The 21,289-nt window shown below is 50.8% G+C and overlaps 1 long non-coding RNA gene across 1 annotated transcript; it reads left to right on the forward strand.

The window, feature by feature from the left end:
- The first annotated feature begins 1,635 nt into the window (after nt 1-1,635).
- Nucleotides 1,636-5,047, forward strand: LOC121274999. The gene is made up of 2 exons (XR_005942338.1): nt 1,636-1,826; nt 4,572-5,047. It is a non-coding gene; the product is annotated as an uncharacterized LOC121274999 (long non-coding RNA).
- The last annotated feature ends 16,242 nt before the right edge of the window (nt 5,048-21,289 follow it).

Here is a 21,289-nt window from a genome sequence, read left to right on the forward strand (position 1 = left end):
TCACTTCCTCCTAAGAGTTCCTTCACCTTAAGCTCCCTTATCAAATCTGCCTCATTACACATCACTAAATCTAGAATTGCCTGTTCCCTAGTGGGCGCCACCACAAGCTACTCCAAAAAGCCATCTCGTAGACATTCCACACATTCCTTTTCTTGGGATCCACTACCAACCTGATTTTCCCAGTCTACCTGTATATTGAAATCCCCCATGATCACTGTAACCTTGCCTTTCTTACACACCTTTTCTATCTCCTGGTGTATCTTGTGCCCCACATCCTGACTACTGTTCGGAGGCCTGTACATAACTCCCATTATGGTTTTTTTACCTTTGCGGTTCCTCAACTCTACCCACACAGATTCTACATCATCTGACCCTACGTCATTTCTTGCTAAAGATTTAATTTCATTTCTTACTAACAAAGCAACCCCACCCCCTCTGCCAACCTGCCTATCTTTTCGATAGGGTGTCTATCCTTGGATATTTAGCTCCCAGTCCTGATCCCCTTGCAGCCATGTCTCTGTAATGCCCACCTCATCGTACTGCCAATTTCAATCTGCGCCACAAGCTCATTTACCTTATTTCGTATACTGCGTGCATTCAGACACAACACATTCAGTCCTGTATTTCCCATCCCCTTTCTCATTGTCGTCCCTTTATCTGATGTGCTTGAAGTTAGGTTCCTAGACCTTTCCAAACATTCTGTCCTATTAGGAAGAGAAGGGTGAGGGAGGGATTTGAACAGGAGGGTGAGAATTGTAGGGGCTGGAGGTGGTTACAGAGATAGGGAGGGAGAGGGTGAGGGAGGGATTTGAACAGGAGGATGAGAATTGTAGGGGCTGGAGGAGGTTACAGAGATAGGGAGGGAGAGGGTGAGGGAGGGATTTGAACAGGAGGATGAGAATTGTAGGGGCTGGAGGAGGTTACAGAGATAGGGAGGGAGGGGGTGAGGGAGGGATTTGAACAGGAGGATGAGAATTGTAGGGGCTGGAGGTGGTTACAGAGATAGGGAGGGAGGGGTTGAGGGGCCATGGTGTGGAACAGAGGAAAGCTCCCTCTACACTAACCACATCAAACACTCCCAGGACAGGTACAGCACGGGGTTAGATAGAGAGTAAATCTCCCTCTACACCGTCCCCATCAAACACTCCCAGGACAGGTACAGCACGGGGTAAGATACAGAGTAAATCTCCCTCTACACCGTCCCCATCAAACACTCCCAGGACAGGTACAGCACGGGGTTAGATAGAGAGTAAATCTCCCTCTACACTGTCCCCATCAAACACTCCCAGGACAGGTACAGCACGGGGTTAGATACAGAGTAAATCTCCCTCTACGCTGTCTCCATCAAACACTCCCAGGACAGGTACAGCACGGGGTTAGATACAGAGTAAATCTCCCTCTACACCGTCCCCATCAAACACTCCCAGGACAGATACAGCACGGGGTTAGATACAGAGTTAATCTCCCTCTACACTCTCCCCTGTGTTAATTCCCTCTTCATTCTCCCTGGGCTCCATGTCTATCTCTCTTTCAGTTTGCAGATTCTCTCTCTCTCCCTCCCTTTATTTCACTCTGATGTGTGTTTTAAGCTTGGTCTCTTCCTCTTTCTGTTCCTGACTCTCTTGGTCTTTATTGGAAACAGAGAACATTCCCAGTCGGAGCCTCGGGCTACTCACTGACTGAGAATTCCCCTTAAACCAGCTGACGGTGAATTCCCAATATGAAAATCAGGGGGTGGGATCAGATCCTCTCCGGATCCTTTATAAAGAGCAGCCTTACCCAGAGTCCCCAGACTTTCAGACCAGACGGGAATCTCGACGTTGTCAGTAAGTCTCTTAGTGAGATGTTGGGGAATCTCTCAGCAGCCCCCTGAGTCTCTCCCCCACCAATCTCCCCCTCTCTCTGTCTCTCTCTCTATCTCCCCCCTCTGTCTCTCTCTCTTTCTCTCTCTCTCTCTCTGTCTCTCTCTCTCTCCCCCTCTCTCTGTCTCTCTCTCTATCTCCCCCCTCTGTCTCTCTCTCTTTCTCTCTGTCTCTCTCTGTCTCTCTCTCTATCTCCCCCCTCTGTCTCTCTCTCTTTCTCTCTCTCTCCGTCTCTCTCTCCGTCTCTCTCTCTCCGTCTCTCTCTCCGTCTCTCTCTCTGTCTCTCTCTTTGTCTCTCTGTCTCTGACTCTCTCTCTCTGTCTCTCTCTGTCTCTCTCTCTACCTTTCTATCTGTCTTATCTCTCCCCCTCTCTGTTTCTCTCTCTGTCTGTCTTCTCTCTCCCCCTCTCTCTGTCTCTCTCTCTCTCTCCCCCCTCTGTCTCTCTCTCTCTGTCTCTCTCTCTGTCTCTCTCTCTCTCTCTCTCTCTCTGTCTCTGTCTCTCTCTCTGTCTCTGTCTCTCTCTCTCTCTGTCTCTGTCTCTCTGTCTCTCTCTGTCTCTCTCTCTGTGTCTCTCTCTCTCTGTCTCTCTCTGTCTCTCTCTGTCTCTCTCTCTCTCTCTCCCTCTGTCTCCCACTCATTCTTTGTCTCTCTTCATATCGCTATTTTTCTCTCTATTTGTATCTCTGTCTGTCTGTGTTTCTGTGTCACGATGTGTCTCTCCCTCTTTCTCTCTCTCCTTGCCTCTCTCTCTGTTGCTCTCCCCTTGTATATCTGCCTGTCTCCCCCTCTCCCAATCTCTCTTTCCTCTTTCTCTACCCTCTCTCTCTCTCTCTCTCTTCCCCTCTCTGCCCCATCACTCCCACCTCTCTCTCTCTATCTGTCTCTCTCTGTCTCTCTGAGCCCTCTCTCTCTCTCTCTGCCCTATCTCTGTGTCCCTGTCTCTCTCTCTCTCTCTTTGTATCTCTGAGCCTTGCTCTCTCCCCGTCATTCTCAGTTTCTCTCCCCAGTCTCTCTCCTGTATCCCACTCTCTCACTCTCCCCTCACTTTCCCCCTCTTCTTCTCTGTGCCACTCTCTATCTGTCACTTTATCAGTCTCTCAGTCTATCTCACTCTGTCTGTCTTTTTCTGTCTCTGTTTGGATGTCGGTCTCCCTGCCTGTACCTCTCTCTCTCTCTCTCTGAATTTTGCTCTGCTCTCTGTCCTGGCTCCAGACCCACCCCATTAACCCTCTGTCTCCCACTCTCTGTCTCTCTCACTCTTACAATCCTCTCTTTCCCTCTCTCGTTCTCACTCTCTGTCTCACTCCCACATCTCTCTCTGTCTCTGTCTGTCTGTCTCCCACTCTCTGTCTCTCTCACTCTTACAATCCTCTCTTTCCCTCTCTCGTTCTCACTCTCTGTCTCACTCCCACATCTCTCTCTGTCTCTGTCTGTCTCCCACTCTCTGTCTCTCTCACTCTTGCAATCCTCTCTTCCCTCTCTCGTTCTCACTCTCTGTCTCACTCCCACATCTCTCTCTGTCTCTGTCTGTCTGTCTTTCTCTCTCTGTCTCTCTCTCTCTGTCTCACTCTTTCTTTCTATCTGTCTCTCCCTGTCTGTCATTCTCCCTCTGTCTCTCCATCCATCTCACTCCCTCCTTTCTCTATGTCCCTCTCTCTGCTTCTTTCACTCTCTGTCTCTCTCTCTGTCTCACTCTCTCTGTCTCTCTGTTTCTCTCTCTCTCTGTCTGACTCTTTCCCTACATCTCTCTCTTTTTCTCTCCACCCACCTCTCTGTCTCACGCTCTGTCTTCCCCCATCTCTCTGTCCCCTGTCTCTCTGTCTCAGTCATTCTCACTGTCCCATTTTCTCTGTCTCTCTGTCTCTGCCTCTTTCTCTCCGTCTCTCTCTTTCTCTCTCTGTCCACCTCCACGTCTCACTCTCTGTCTTCCTCACTCTCTGCTCTCTCTATCTTTGTCTCACTCTCTGTTCTCTCTCTCCCTGCCTCTCTGTCTCTCTCTCTCTCTTGCTGTTTGGTGTCTCGCTCTAAGTCTTTCTCTCTCTCTATTTCTCTCTCCCTTTCTCTCTCTCTGTCTTCCTTTCTGTCATTCCCTCCCTATCTCTCTCTCTCTGTCTCTGTCTCTCTCTCTATCTCCCTCTCTCTGTCCTCTAACTCTTCCAATCTCTCTCTCTCTCTGTCTCTCTCTCTCGTTGTCTCTTACACTCTGGGTCTCTGTCTCTCTCTCTCTCTCGCTCTCTGAATTTCTCTCTCTGTCTCTCCCTCTCGGTCCCTCTCTCTCTCTCGCTCTCTTTCTTTCCCTCTCTCTCTGTCTAGCTCTCTGTTTCTGTCTTTCTCTCTCTCTCTCACTCTCTCTGTCTCACTCTTTCTGTCTCTCTACATCTCTCTCGCTCTCTCTGTCTCTCTACATCTCTCTTGCTCTATCTGTCTGTCTCTCTATATCTCTCTCAAATGTCTCTCTCTCTCTCTTTGTCCCTGCCTCTCTCTCTCTCTCTGTGTCCCTCCCTCTCTCTCTATCTCTCGGTCGCTCACTCTATCTCTCGCTCTCTCTCTTTCTATATCTCTTTGTCTTTCTCTCTCTCTCTTTCTCTCTCACTTTGACGGTCTCTGTCTCTCTCTCAGTCTCTCTTTCTGTCTCTGTCTCTCCTGTACTTGTGCCAATCTTCAATTCAATAACTCTCTTCCAATTTGCTCTGCTCCCTCTCTCCCAGATTTGACTCACTGTCGGGAATTTGGTTTTCTGTCTGTGACAGAAAGAGTCCACATTGGACAGAATTCCCAGCACACCAATCGGATCAGCGGGAAGAGAACTGGGAGATGTCCCGAGTGACCGTGATTAACAACTGTGGGCAGACCGTTCAGGTCAGAGTGGATCACTGTGACAAGACAGATTTTGAAATTAGCTCTGAAAAGGGCAGAAATAAACAGCAGTTAAACCGTTCTAGTGATTCTGTCAACATCAGAGCTGAGTTCCAGACTGGAATTTGGCTGTGTTCAACATTATGGAAAGGAGAGAAGACAATAACTACAGAAAAAAAGATCACATTGTCCAGGTCAAACGAGACTGGTAAAATCGAGATCAAAGAGGCAAATTAGGGATGTGTAATTCCTGATCCTGTGCCTCCCCCAGGTCAGGATAAGATCAGCCTGTGTCCCAAAATACAATAAACAGATCAATTAATCTTCACCCGAACTCCTCACTCTCTCCAACTGCAGCAGCTTTCAACACAGCCCATCACTCACACAATCCATCAGTGTCAGGGACAGAGAGTAGCAGAGACAACAACACCAGGACTGAGGGAGTGCAGCACTGTCAGAGGGTGAGTACTGAGGGAGTGCTGCACTGTCAGAGGGTGAGTACTGAGGGAGTGCTGCACTGTCAGAGGGTCAGTACTGAGGGAGTGCTGCACTGTCAGAGTGTCAGTACTGAGGGAGTGCTGCACTGTCAGAGGGTCAGTACTGAGGGAGTGCTGCACTGTCAGAGGGTCAGTACTGAGGGAGTGCCGCACTGTCAGAGGGTCAGTACTGAGGGAGTGCTGCACTGTCAGAGGGTCTGTACTGAGGGAGTGCCGCACTGTCAGAGGGTCAGTACTGAGGGAGTGCTGCACTGTCAGAGGGTCAGTACTGAGGGAATACTGCACTGTCAGAGGGTCACTACTGAGGGCGTGCTGCACTGTCAGAGGGTCAGTACTGAGGGAGTGCTGCACTGTCAGAGGGTCAGTACTGAGGGAGTGCTGCACTGTCAGAGGGGCAGTACTGAGGGAATACTGCACTGTCAGAGGGTCAGTACTGAGGGAGTGCTGCACTGTCAGAGGGTCAGTACTGAGGGAGTGCTGCACTGTCAGAGGGTCAGTACTGAGGGAGTGCTGCACTGTCAGAGGGTGAGTACTGAGGGAGTGCTGAACTGTCAGAGGGTCAGTACTGAGGGAGTGCTGCACTGTCAGAGGGTCAGTACTGAGGGAGTGCTGCACTGTCAGAGGGTCAGTGCTGAGGGAGTGCCGCACTGTCAGAGGGTCAGTACTGAGGGAGTGCTGCACTGTCAGAGGGTCAGTGCTGAGGGAGTGCTGCACTGTCAGAGGGTCAGTAGTGAGGGAGTGCCGCACGGTCAGAGGGCCTTTACTGAGGGAGTGCTGCACTTTCAGAGGGTCAGCACTGAGGGAGTGCAGTACTGTCGGAGGGTCAGTACTGAGGGAGTGCTGCACTGTCAGAGGGTCAGTACTGAGGGAGTGCAGTATTGTCGGAGGGTCAGTACTGAGGGAGTGCCGCACTGTCAGAGGGTCAGTACTGAGGGAGTGCTGCACTGTCAGAGGGTCAGTACTGAGGGAGTGCTGCACTGTCAGAGGGTCAGTACTGAGGGAGTCCTGCAATGTCAGAGGGTCAGTAATGAGGGAGTGCCGCACTGTCAGATGGTCAGTACTGAGGGAGTGCTGCACTGTCAGAGGGTCAGTACTGAGGGAGTGCTGCACTGCTGTTTTAGGTGGTCATTACCCATTGCGGTGTGAGCTGAATGCTTGTTGCCGGGTTTGGTGGGAGACCGGATGCTGCACCGAGATGTTTTTGCAGACAGGAAATCTCAGCCTTTGGTTTGGAGACAGGGGATTGCCTTGAGCTTGAACTGGGAGAGGGTCGATGAGGGTAACCTGGTCAAAGTGGTGTACACGGTCGATGGAACTGGTATCGGGGGGCTGCCTGATGGCTCGAGCGCTCACACTGCCCCCTCCCACTCCCCATCCCCGCCCCCACGCCCCCCACCACTGTCACCGTGAAGTAAGTTAATGACTCGGGTGACAAGGGGAAAGCAGGACGCGGGTCAGACAGCCAGGTCCGGAGCCAGGGCTCAGGAGATGGGCGGGCGCGAGGAATGATGGGCTGGCCGGTAGTTGGCAGGGGCAGTCCGACACGTGCAGCGTTGGACATTCCCTCCGGCGAGCGACCCCCGAGGGGAGGGGGCGGGCGGGCAGGTGGGGAGGAAGGGGAAGCAGAGGGGGCCTGAGGGAATTGGAGGTGCTGTGGGGGGCAGAGGAGATGAGAGTCTCCATTTTCTGTTTATTTTCTCACCAGGTGTGGGGGCATCGCCAGTGTTTGATGCCCGTCCCTAACTGCCCCTTGAGATGAGGGTCTCGCTTGGCCATTCCCGAGGGTCAGTTTCAGAGCCAACCACATGACTGTGGGGTCTGGAATCACATGTCGGGCCAGAGCAGGTAAGGACGGCAGGTTTCCCTCCCTAAAGGGACGTGAGTGAACCCAATGAGTCTTTACGACGCTTGATGATAGTTTTACGGTCCCGGTTACCCAGACTGGTTTTCAACTCCCGATTTTATTCATCGGATTTAAATCCCACCAGCGGCCGGGGGTGGGGATCGAACCCAGGTCCCCAGAGCATTAACCGGATTACCAGCCCAGTGACAGTGCCGCTCCTGTTCCTCCTCCTCCCCCCCTCCCCACCCGCAGCCACCATCTCCCCTTCCTCCCACCTTCCCAGACAGCTGCTCACCATCTTTATAAGCTGTCCCCTCAGGGAGGGCGGAGGCTTCCCTCCTCCCTCGGCTCTGTCCACTCTCCCCTCTCGGGACTCATCTCCCCCTCTCCACCCGCCCTCACCCCGCCGGCTCGGTGCCCCCCCTCCCCCAAAACGCCAGTGCCACCTGGTGAGGAGGCCCGGCCTATTCTGACACGCTCTGCATTCTGGGTACACACATCCGCCATTGACCACGGGCGGCTCATTCCCAGACCCGGGAACGCTCCCCACGCCGACCTCCTGAACTCTCCTAATACCTGGGAAAACCCCCCAACAATTACAGCAGCCGCACTTTCAGCTGCTTTAACTCCGGAACTCTCCCGAATCGCAAAGATGGGTGTGAGGTCAAACTCACCGTGAGACGGAGAGTGAGACTCAGGTTGGGGGGGACCAAAGGCTCAGTCAAAGAGGGGTGTCTTAAAGAGCGTCTTAAAGGAAAAGACAGAGAGACATGGAGAGAGAGAGAAACAGAGAGAAGAGACACAGAGAGAAAAACAGAGAGAGAGAAACAGAGAGAGACAGAGAGAGACAGAGAAACAGAGAGACAGAGAGAGAGAAACAGAGAGAGAGAAACAGAGAGAGAGAGACAGAGACAGAGACAGAGAGAGACAGAGACAGAGAGAGACAGACAGGGAGAGACAGACAGAGAGAGAGAGAGACAGAGAAATACAGACAGAGAGAGAGAAACAGAGAGACAGAGATGGAGAGACAGAGAGAGAGAAAAACAGAGAGAGAGAAACAGAGAGAGACAGAGAGAGAGAAACAGAGAGAGAGAGAAAGAGAGAGTGAGAGAGAAACAGAGAGAGAGAAACAGAGAGACAGAGAGGGAGAGACAGAGAGAGATAGAGACAGAGAGGGAGACAGAGAGAGAGAGAGACAGAGAGAGAGAGACAGAGAGAGAGAGAGAGACAGAGAGAGAGAGAGACAGAGAGAGAGAGACAGAGAGAGAGAGACAGAGAGAGAGAGACAGAGAGAGAGAGAGAGACAGAGAGAGAGACAGAGAGAGAGAGACAGAGAGAGAGACAGAGAGAGAGAGACAGAGAGAGAGAGAGAGAGAGAGAGAGACAGAGAGAGAGACAGAGACAGAGAGAGAGAGAAAGAGAGAGTGAGAGAGAAACAGAGAGAGAGAAACAGAGAGACAGAGAGGGAGAGACAGAGAGAGAGAGAGACAGAGAGGGAGAGACAGAGAGAGAGAGAGAGAAACAGAGAGAGAGGGAAACAGAGAGAGACAGAGAGAGAGAGAGACAGAGACAGATAGGCAGACAGCCAGAGGGAGGGAGGGGTTGAGGGGACATGGGGGGGTTTGAACAAGAGGATGAGAATTGTAGGGGCTGGAGGAGGTTACAGAGATAGGAAGGGAGGGGGTGAGGGAGGGATTTGAACAGGAGGATGAGAATTGTAGGGGCTGGAGGAGGTTACAGAGATAGGGAGGGAGAGGGTGAGGGAGGGATTTGAACAGGAGGATGAGAATTGTAGGGGCTGGAGGAGGTTACAGAGATAGGGAGGGAGGGGGCGAGGGAGGGACTTGAACAGGAGGATGAGAATTGTAGGTGCTGGAGGAGGGTACAGAGATAGGGAGGGAGGGGGTGAGGGAGGGATTTGAACAGGAGGATGAGAATTGTAGAGGTTGGAGGAGGTTACAGAGATAGGGAGGGAGAGGGTGAGGGAGGGATTTGAACAGGAGGATGAGAATTGTAGGTGCTGGAGGAGGTTACAGAGATAGGGAGTGAGGGGGAGAGGGAGGGAGATAAACAGCAGGATGAGGATTGTAGGGGCTGGAGGAGGTAACAGAGATAGTGAGGGAGGGGGAGAGGGAGGGAGATGAACAGCAGGATGAGGATTGTAGGGGCTGGAGGAGGTTACAGAGATAGGGAGGGAGGGGGCGAGGGAGGGACTTGAACAGGAGGATGAGAATTGTAGGTGCTGGAGGAGGGTACAGAGATAGGGAGGGAGGGGGTGAGGGGCCATGGAGGGAGTTGTTTTGAGATGGTTAAGCGGTCTGGATAATTAGATGAACTGGAAACATGGGCAGTGGTTTCAGTGTCACACAATGAAGGGAAATTCTCAGTACTTTGATGTATCCATGGAGATAGAAAAGCTCTGCAGGAAGAGTCAAACCATCCCTGGCAATCGAAGGAGTTTAAGGACGGGATCGAACTGACAGAAAGGGCCGAAAATGCTGCAAAGATTAGTGGTAGATTTTGAAAACCTTAGAAACCAGCCAAAGGAAAGCGAAAGGGAATAACGAGATCTAAGTTGGAGCCTGAGAGGGAACTAGCAAGGAATGTAAAAGCAGACAGTGAAAGCTGCTACCAGTATATAAAAAGGAGGAGAGTAGCTAAAGTAAGAGTTGGCCCCGAAGAGGTTGAGTTTGGGGAAGTATTAATAGAAAACAAGGAAATGGACGAGACTTTGAACACCTGTTTCATCTCGATCTTCTCAGTTGAATGCACAGAAAGCAGCCAAAGATTAATAGAAAATTAGGAGGCAAAAAGGGAGGGAGGAGTTTACAACAGTCACGATCACTTGAGAAAAAGTGCAGGAGAAACAGAGATACATAGAAACTAGGAGCAGGAGGAGGCCATTCAGCCCTTCGAGCCTGCTCCCCCATTCATTATGATCATGGCTGATCATCCAACCCAATATCCTGCTCCCGCTTTCTCCCCATATCCTTAGATCCCTTTCACCCCAAGAGCTTTATCTAACTCCTTCTTCAAAACATACAATGTTTTGGCCTCAACTACTTTCTGTGGTAGTGAATCCCACAGGTTCACCACTCTCTGGGTGGAGACATTTCCCCTCATCTCAGTCCTAAATGGTCTACCCCATATCCTCAGACTGTGACCCCTGGTTCTGGACTCCCCCCACCATCGGGAACATCCTTCCTGCATCTACCCTGTCTAGTCCTGTTAGAATTTTATAGGTTTCTATGAGATCCCCCCTCATTCTTCTGAACTCCAGTGAATATAATCCTAACCGACCCAATCTCTCCTCATATGTCGGTCCCACCATCCCAAGAATCAGTCTGGTAAACCTTCGCTGCTCTCCCTCTATAGCCAGAACATCCTTCCTCAGATAAGGAGACCAAAACTGTACACAATATTCCAGGTGTGGTCTCACCAAGGCCCTGTACAATTGCAGCAAGACATCCCTGTTCCTGTACTCGAATCCTCTGACTATGAAGGCCAACATACCATTTGCCTTCTTTACCGCCTGCTATACCTGCATGTTTACCTTCAGCAACTGGTGTACAAGGACACCCAGGTCTCGGTGCACATTCCCCTCTCTCAATTTATAACCATTCAGATAATAATCGGCCTTCCTGTTTTTGCCACCAAAGTGGATAACCTCACATTGATCCACATTATACTGCATCTGCCATGCATTTGCCCACTCACTCAGCTTGTCCAAATCACACTGAAGCATCTCTGCATCCCCCTCACAGCTCACCCTCCCACCCAGCTTTGTGTCATCTGCAAATTTGGAGATATTACATTTAGTTCCCTCATCTAAATCATTAATATATATTGTGAATAGCTAAGAGAACTAAAGAGGCTAAAGGCTGACAAGTCTTCTGCACTTGACCTGCATCCTGGGGTCATTAAGGGTTGGGGGGGTGGGGGGGGGTGGGGTTACTGCAGGGGCAATGCTTGCATTGGCTATAATCTTCCAAAAGCCTCTGAATTCTGGAATGATCACAGATCCACAAGGGTAACATCTGTGTTCCAGTAAAAGAGGGAGACAGAAAGCAGGGAGAGAATGGCCACCTCACCTGATATTGCTCACAGGGAAATTTCCAGTATCTATTATCGAGGATGTTACAGCAGGAGACTTAGAAAGTCATAAGCGGACCAGACAGAGTCAACACGGGCTTGTGAAGGGGAAATCATGCTTGACCAATTTATTCAAATTCTCTGAGCATGGTAAGAAGCAAGGTGGATAAAGGGGAACCTGCTGATGTGGTGCACTTGGATTTCCAAAAGGTATTCAGTAAGGTGTCACGCAAAACCTTCTGCGCAAGATCCAAACTCATGGTGTTTGGGTGGTGGGGGGGGTGGGTTGGGGGTGTATACTAGCCTGGATACAGGGTTGGCTGGCTAATAGGAAACAGAGAGTAGGTATAAATGGGCCATATTCCCTGTTGGTAGACTGTAACAAGTGGGAGTGTCGCTGGGATCATAACTGGGGCCTTAACTGTTTACAATCCATATTAATAACTTGGGTGAAGGGACCGAGTCAATTGTAGCCAGATTTGCCGATGATACAAAGATCGGTAGGAAAGTAAGCTGTGAGGAGGATACAAACAGTCTGCAATGGGGTATCAATGGGTTCAGTGAGAGAGCAAAAAATTGGGAGCTGGTGCATAATGTGGGAAAACATGAGATTGTCCACTTTGGCAGGAAGAATAGAAAAGCAGCATATTATTGAAATGGAGAGAGATCGGACAACTCTGCGTTACAGACGGATCTGGCTGTCTGGGTACATGAATCAGGAAAAGTTGGTACGCAGTTGCAGACAGTGATTCAGGAGGCAAATGGCCTTTACTGTGAGAGCGGTGGAATATAAAAGCCGGGAAGTCTCGCTCCAAGCGTACAGGGCACTGGGGAGTCCACGCCTGGAGCGCGGTGGACAGTTTCAGTCTCCTGACCTAAGGAGGGACAGACTCGCATTGGAGGCCGTTGGGAGAAGGTTCACTGGGCTGATTCCCGGGATGAAGGGGATTTGTCTGATGGGGAAAAGGTTGAGCAGGTTGGGCCCTGTACCCATTGGAGTTTAGAAGAATGAGGGTTGATCTTACTGAAACAGATCAGATCCTGAGGGGAGGGGAGGGTGGAGGCTGAGAGCATGTTTACCCCCCCTCTTGGGGGTATTTAGAATGAGGTGGAGGGGGCACAATTTCAGTACAAGGGGTTCCACGGCGCTGTTAGGGTGGGAGTTCCAGGATTTTGTCCATGTGGTGTAGGTATACCCACAGTGCTGTTAGGGAGGGAGTTCCAGGATTTTGTCCGTGTGGTGTAGGCACACCCACAGTGCTGTTAGGGAGGGAGTTCCAGGTAGGTACACCCACGGCGCTGTTAGGGAGGGAGTTCCAGGATTTCGTCCGTGTGGTGTAGGTACACCCATGGCGCTGTTAGGGAGGGAGTTCCAGGATTTCGTCCGTGTGGTGTAGGTACACCCACGGCGCTGTTAGGGAGGGAGTTCCAGGATTTCGTCCGTGTGGTGTAGGTACACCCATGGCGCTGTTAGGGAGGGAGTTCCAGGATTTTGTCCGTGTGGTGTAGGTACACCAACGGCGCTGTTAGGGAGGGAGTTCCAGGATTTTGTCTGTGTGGTGTAGGTACACCCATGGCGCCGTTAGGGAGGGAGTTCCAGGATTTTGTCCATGTGGTGTAGGTACATCCACGGCGCTGTTAGGGAGGGAGTTCCAGGATTTTGTCCGTTTGGTGTAGGTACACCCACTCTGCTGTTAGGGAGTTCCAGGATTTTGTCCGTGTGGTGTAGGTACACCCACGGCGCTGTTAGGGAGGGAGTTCCAGGATTTTGTCCGTGTGTTGTAGGTACACCCACGGCGCTGTTAGGGAGGGAGTTCCAGGATTTTGTCCGTGTGGTGTAGGTACACCCATGGCGCTGATAGGAAGGGAGTTCTAGGATTTTGTCCGTGTGGTGTAGGTACACCCACGGCGCTGTTAGGGAGGGATTTCCAGGATTTTGTCCGTGTGGTGTAGGTACACCCATCGTGCTGTTAGGGAAGGAGTTCCAGGATTTTAACCCAGCGACAGTGAAGGAACGGCCGATATATTTCCAAGTCAGGATGGTGAGTTGTTCGGAGGGGAACTTCCAGGTGGGGGTGTTCCCATGTGCCTGCTGCCCTTGACCTTCTAGATGGTGGTGGTCGTGGGTTTCTGCGGCGCTGTCGAAGGAGCCTTGGTGAGTTGCTGCAGTTCATCTTGTAGATGGTACACACGCTGCTGCTACTGTGCGTCGGTGGTGGAGGGAGTGAATGTTGAAGCTGGAGGATGGATGAGGAATGACGCTGAATGGTGTCCGGTTGCGGTAAAACAGGAGGCAAACCTGCAGCAGGTTAATGCTCAGTCCTGCGGGGACGAGGTCCAGGTCCCCGTCAGCACTTCTCACAGGCCCGTTGTGGGAGTGAGACTCTGCCGTGAGTGTGGTGACTGGAGACCCCATCTTCCAGGCCCTGGTCCATAAGACCCTGACAGCCAAGAGACTTGAGCTGACAGCAACGCGGTCAGGGAGAAGCAGATCAGCCTGGACATTAACAACCGTCCATTCACTATGTCTAAGACACCAACCAGCTGCTGGGAGGGGTCATCATATCCCAGGGACGGATCCAGACAAACATCCAGGCTCTGCTGCTGTCCAAGCAGCCCAAGGGAGATGGAGGACTGGAGGCAAAACATCAGAATAAACACATCAAACACTCTCAGGACAGGTACATCACGGGGTTAGATACAGAGTAAATCTCCCTCTACACTGTCCGCATCAAACACTTCGAGGTCAGGTACAGCACGGGGTTAAGAACAGAGTAAACCTCCCACTACACTGTCGCCATCAAACACTCCCAGGACAGGTACAACACAGGGTTAGATACAGAGTAAATCTCCATCTAAAATGTCCACATAAAAGACTCCAGGACAGATACAGAACGGGGTTAGATACAGAGTAAATCTCCCTCTACACTGTCCCCATCAAACACTCCCAGGACAGGTACAGCACGGGGTCAGATACAGAGTAATTCTCCCTCTAAACTGTCCGAATCAAACACTTTCAGGAGAGTTACAGCACATGGTTCGATAGAGAGTAAATCTCCCTCTACACTGTCCCCATCAAACACTCCCAGGACAGGTACAGCACGGGGTTAGATACAGAGTAAATCTCCCTCTACACTGTCCCCATCAAACACTCCCAGGACAGGTACAGCACGGGGTTAGATACAGAGTAAATCTCCCTCTACACTGTCCCCATCAAACACTCCCACGACAGCGACAGCACGGGGTTAGATACAGAGTAAAGTTCCCTCTTCACTGTCCCCATCAAACACTCCCAGGACAGGTACAGCACGGGGTTAGTTAGAGAGTAAAGCTCCCTGTACGCTGTCCACATCAAACACACCAGGACAGGTACAGCACAGTGTTAGATACAGAGTAAATCACCCTCTACACCGTCCCCATCTAACACTCCCAGGACAGATACAGCACAGGGTTAGATACGGAGTAAATCTCCCTCTACACTGTCCCCATCAAACACTCCCAGGACAGGTACAGCACGGGGTTAGATACAGAGTAAATCTCCCTCTACACTGTCCCCATCAAACACTACCAGGACAGGGACAGCACGGGGTTAGATACAGAGTAAATCTCCCTCTACACTGTCCCCACCAAACACTCCCAGGACAGGAACAGCACGGTGTTAGATACAGAGTAAATCTCCCTCTACACTGTCCCCATCAAACACTCCCAGGACAGGTACAGCACGGGGTTAGATACAGAGTAAATCTCCCTCTACACCGTCCCCATCAAACACTCCCAGGAAAGGTACAGCACGGGGTTAGATACAGAGTAAAGTCCCTCTACACTGTCCCCATCAATACTCCCAGGACAGGTATAGCATGGGGTCAGATACAGAGTAAATCTCCCACTAAACTGTCCCCATCAAACACTCCCAGGACAGTTACAGCACAAGGTTTGATACAGAGTAAATCTCCCTCTACATTGTCCCCATCAAACACTCCCAGGACAGGTACAGCACGGGGTTAGATACAGAGCAAATCTCCCTCTACACTGTCCCCATCAAACACTCCCAGGACAGGGAGAGCACGGGGTCAGATACAGAGTAAATCTCCCTCTAAACTGTCCCCATCAAACACTCCCAGGACAGGTACAGCACGGGGTTTGATAAAGAGTAAATATCCCTCTACATTGTCCCCATCAAACACTCCCACACAGGTACAGCACGGGGTTAGGTACAGAGTAAATCTCCCTCTACACTGTCCCCATCAAACACTCCCAGGACAGGTACAGCACGGGGTTAGATACAGAGTAAATCTCCCTCTACACCATCCCCATCAAACACTCCCAGGACAGGTACAGCACGGGGTTAGATAGACAGGAAAGCTCCCTCTACACATTCCACATCAAACACTCCCAGGACAGGTACAGCACGGGGTTAGATACAGAGTAAATCACCCTCTACACTGTCCCCATCAAACACTCCCAGGACAGGTATAGCACGGGGTTAGATACAGAGTAAATCTCCCTCTACACTGTCCCCATCAAACACTCCCAGGACAGGTATAGCACGGGGTTAGATACAGAGTAAATCTCCCTCTACACTGTCCCCATCAAACACTCCCAGGACAGGTACAGCACAGGGTTAGATACAGAGTAAAGCTCGCTCGACACTGTCCCCATCAAACACTCCCAGGACAGGTACAGCACACGGTTAGATACAGAGTAAATCTCCCTCTACACTGTCCACATCAAACAATCCCAGGAGAGGTACAGCACGGGGTTAGATACAGAGTAAATCTCCCTCTACACTGTCCACATCAAACAATCCCAGGACAGGTACAGCATGGGGTTAAATACAGAGTAAATCTCCCTCTACACTGTCCCCATCAAACACTCCCAGGACAGGTACAGCACGGGGTAAGATACAGAGTAAAGCTCCCTCTACACTGTCCCCATCAAACACTCCCAGGACAGGTACAGCATGGGGTTAAATACAGAGTAAATCTCCCTCTACACTGTCCCCATCAAACACTCCCAGGACAGGTACAGCACGGGGTTAGACACAGAGTAAATCTCCCTCTACACTGTCCCCATCAAACACTCCCAGGACAGGTACAGCACAGGGTTAGATACAGAGTAAAACTCCCTCTACACTGTCCCCATCAAACACTCCCAGGACAGGTACAGCACGGGGTTAGATACAGAGTAATGCTCCCTCTACACTGTCCCCATCAAACACTCCCAGGACAGGTACAGCACAGGGTTAGATACAGAGTAAATCTCCCCCTACACTGTCCCCATCAACACACCCAGGACAGGTACAGCACGGGGTTAGATACAGAGTAAATCTCCCTCTACACTGTCCCCATCAAACATTCCCAGGACAGGGACAGCACGGGGTTAGATACAGAGTAAATCTCCCTCTACACCGTCCCCATCAAACACTCCCAGGACAGGTACAGCACGGGGTTAGATACAGAGTAAATCTCCCTCTAAACTGTCGCCATCAAACACACTCAGGACAGGTACAGCACGGGGTTAGATACAGAGTAAATCAACCTCTACACTGTCCCCATCAAACACTCCCAGGTCAGGTACAGCACAGTGTTAGATACAGAGTAAATCTCCCTCTACACTGACCCCATCAAACACTCCCAGGACAGGTACAGCACGGGGTTAGATACAGAGTAAAGCCCCCTCTACACCGTCCCCATCAAACACTCCCAGGACAGGTACAGCACGGGGTTAGATACGGAGTAAATCTCCCTCTACACTGTCCCCATCAAACACTCCCAGGACAGGTACAGCACGGGGTTAAATACAGAGTAAATCTCCCTCTACACTGTCACAATCAAACACTCCCAGGACAGGTACAGCACGGGGTTAGATACAGAGTAAATCTCCCCCTACACTGTCCCCATCAACACACCCAGGACAGGTACAGCACGGGGTTAGATACAGAGTAAATCTCCCTCTACACTGTCCCCATCAAACACTCCCAGGACAGGTACAGCATGGGGTTAGATACGGAGTAAATCTCCCTCTACACTGTCCCCATCAAACACTCCCAGGACAGGTACAGCACGGGGTTAGGTACAGAGTAAAGCTCCCTCTACACTGTCCCCATCAAACACTCCCAGGACAGGTACAGCACGGTGTTAGATACAGAGTAAAGCTCTCTCTACACTGTCCCCATCAAACACTCCTGGGACAGGTACAGCACGGGGTTAGATACAGAGTAAATCTCCCCCTACACTGTCCCCATCAACACACCCAGGACAGGTACAGCACGGGGTTAGATACAGAGTAAATCTCCCTCTACACTGTCCCCATCAAACACTCCCAGGACAGGTACAGCATGGGGTCAGATACAGAGTAAACCTCCCTCTACACTATCCCCATCAAATACTTCCAGGCCATTTACAGCACACGGTGAGATACAGAGTAAGGCTCCATCTACACCTTCCCCAACAAACATTCCCAGGACAGGTACAGCACAGTGTTAGATACAGAGTAAATCTCCCTCTACACTGACCCCATCAAACACTCCCAGGACAGGTACAGCACGGGGTTAGATACAGAGTAACGATCCCTCTACACTGTCCCCATCAAACACTCCCAGGACAGGTACAGCTTGGGGTTAGATACAGAGTAAATCACCTCCTACACTGTCCCCTCAAACAATTCCCGGACAGGTAGAGCATGGGGTTAGATACAGAGTAAAGTTCCCTCTACACTGTCCCCATCAAACACTCCCAGGACAGGTACAGCACGGGGTTAGATACAGAGTAAATCTCCCTCTACACTGTCCCCATCAAACACTCCCAGGACAGGTACAGCACGGGGTTAGATACAGAGTAAATCTCCCTCTACACTGTCCCCATCTAACATTCCCAGGACAGGAAAAGCTCGGGGTTAGATACAGAGTAAATCTCCCTCTACACTGTCCCCATCAAACACTCCCAGGACAGGTACAGCACGGGGTATGACACAGAGTAAATCTCCCTCTACACTGTCCCCATCAAACACTCCCAGGACAGGTAGAGCATGGGGTCAGATACAGAGTAAATCTCCCTCTACACTGTCCCCATCAAATACTTCCCGGCCATTTACAGCACACGGTGAGATACAGAGTAAGGCTCCATCTACACCTTCCCCAACAAACATTCCCAGGACAGGTACAGCACAGTGTTAGATACAGAGTAAATCTCCCTCTACACTGTCCCCATCAAACACTCTCAGGCCAGGTACAGCACGGGGTTAGATACAGAGTAAAGCTCCCTCTACACTGTCCCCATCAAACACTCCCAGGACAGGTACAGCACGGGGTTAGATACAGAGTAAAGATCCCTCTACACTGTCCCCATCAAACACTCCCAGGACAGGTACAGCACGGGGTTAGATACAGAGTAAAGATCCCTCTACACTGTCCCCATCAAACACTCCCAGGACAGGTACAGCTTGGGGTTAGATACAGAGTAAATCACCTCCTACACTGTCCCCATCAAACAATTCCCGGACAGGTAGAGCATGGGGTTAGATACAGAGTAAAGTTCCCTCTACACTGTCCCCATCAAACACTCCCAGGACAGGTACAACACGGGGAGAGATACAGAGTAAATCTCCCTCTACACTGTCCCCATCAAACACTCCCAGGACAGGTACAGCACGGGGTTAGATACAGAGTAAATCTCCCTCTACACCGTCCCCATCAAACACTCCCAGGACAGGGAGAGCACGGGGTCAGATCCAGAGTAAATCTCCCTCTAAACTGTCCCCATCAAACACTCCCAGGACAGGTACAGCACGGGGTTTGATAAAGAGTAAATATCCCTCTACATTGTCCCCATAAAAACACTCCCACACAGGTACAGCACGGGGTTAGGTACAGAGTAAATCTCCCTCTACACCTTCCCCATCAAATAGTCCAGGCCATTTACAGCACACAGTGAGATACAGAGTAAGGCTCCATCTAGACCTTCCGCAACAAACATTCGCAGTACAGGTACAGCACGGGGTTAGATACAGAGTAAATCTCCCTCTACACTGTCCCCATCAAACACACCCAGGACAGGTACAGCACGGGGTTAGATACAGAGTAAATCTCCCTCTACACTGTCCCCAACAAACATTCCCAGGACAGGTACAGCACGGGGTTAGATACAGAGTAAATCTCCCTCTACACTGTCCCCATCAAACACTCCCAGGACAGGTACAGCACGGGGTTAGATACAGAGTAAATCTCCCTCTACACTGTCCCCATCAAACACTCCCAGGACAGGTACAGCACGGGTTTAGTTACAGAGTAAAGCTCCCTGTACACTGTCCCCATCAAACACTCAAAGGAGAGGTACAGAACAGTGTTAGATACAGAGTAAATCTCCCTCTACACTGACCCCATCAAACACTCACAGGACAGGTACAGCACGGGGTAGATACAGAGTAAATCAACCCTACACTGTCCCCATCAAACACTCCCAGGACAGTTACAGCACGGAGTTAGATACAGAGTAAATCTCCCTCTACACTGTCCCCATCAAACACTCCCAGGACAGGTACAGCACGGGATTAGATACAGAGTAATTATCCCTCTACATGGTCCCCATCAAACACTCCCAGGACAGGTACAGCACGGGGTTAGATACAGAGTAAATCTCCCTCTACACTGTCCCCATCAAACATTCCCAGGACAGGTAAAGCACGGGGTTAGATACAGAGTTAATCTCCCCCTACACTGTCCCCATCAACACACCCAGGACAGGTACAGCACGGGGTTAGATACAGAGTAAATCTCCCTCTACACTGTCCCCATCAAACACTCCCAGGACAGGTACAGCACGGGTTTAGTTACAGAGTAAAGCTCCCTGTACACTGTCCCCATCAAACACTCAAAGGAGAGGTACAGCACGGGGTTAGATACAGAGTAAATCTCCCTCTACACTGACCCCATCAAACACTCACAGGACAGGTATAGCACGGGGTAAGATACAGAGTAAATCAACCCTACACTGTCCCCATCAAACACTCCAAGGACAGGTACAGCATGGAGTTAGATACAGAGTAAATCTCCCTCTACACTGTCCCCATCAAACAATTCCCGGACAGGTAGAGCATGGGGTTAGATACAGAGTAAATCTCCCTCTACACCGTCCCCATCAAACACTCCCAGGACAGGTACAGCTTGGGGTTAGATACAGAGTAAATCACCTCCTACACTGTCCCCTCAAACAATTCCCGGACAGGTAGAGCATGGGGTTAGATACAGAGTAAAGTTCCCTCTACACTGTCCCCATCAAACACTCCCAGGACAGGTACAGCACGGGGTTAGATACAGAGTAAATCTCCCTCTACACTGTCCCCATCAAACACTCCCAGGACAGGTACAGCACGGGGTTAGATACAGAGTAAATCTCCCTCTACACTGTCCCCATCTAACATTCCCAGGACAGGAAAAGCTCGGGGTTAGATACAGAGTAAATCTCCCTCTACACTGTCCCCATCAAACACTCCCAGGACAGGTACAGCACGGGGTATGACACAGAGTAAATCTCCCTCTACACTGTCCCCATCAAACACTCCCAGGACAGGTAGAGCATGGGGTCAGATACAGAGTAAATCTCCCTCTACACTGTCCCCATCAAATACTTCCCGGCCATTTACAGCACACGGTGAGATACAGAGTAAGGCTCCATCTACACCTTCCCCAACAAACATTCCCAGGACAGGTACAGCACAGTGTTAGATACAGAGTAAATCTCCCTCTACACTGTCCCCATCAAACACTCTCAGGCCAGGTACAGCACGGGGTTAGATACAGAGTAAAGCTCCCTCTACACTGTCCCCATCAAACACTCCCAGGACAGGTACAGCACGGGGTTAGATACAGAGTAAAGATCCCTCTACACTGTCCCCATCAAACACTCCCAGGACAGGTACAGCATGGGGTTAGATACAGAGTAAATCTCCCTCTACACTGTCCCCATCAAACACTCCCAGGACAGGTACAGCACGGGGTTAGATACAGAGTAAATCACCTCCTACACTGTCCCCATCAAACAATTCCCGGACAGGTAGAGCATGGGGTTAGATACAGAGTAAAGTTCCCTCTACACTGTCCCCATCAAACACTCCCAGGACAGGTACAGCTTGGGGTTAGATA

This window comes from Carcharodon carcharias (genome assembly GCF_017639515.1).
Source record: "Carcharodon carcharias isolate sCarCar2 chromosome 39 unlocalized genomic scaffold, sCarCar2.pri SUPER_39_unloc_8, whole genome shotgun sequence".
In the NCBI taxonomy this organism is placed as follows: domain Eukaryota; kingdom Metazoa; phylum Chordata; class Chondrichthyes; order Lamniformes; family Lamnidae; genus Carcharodon; species Carcharodon carcharias.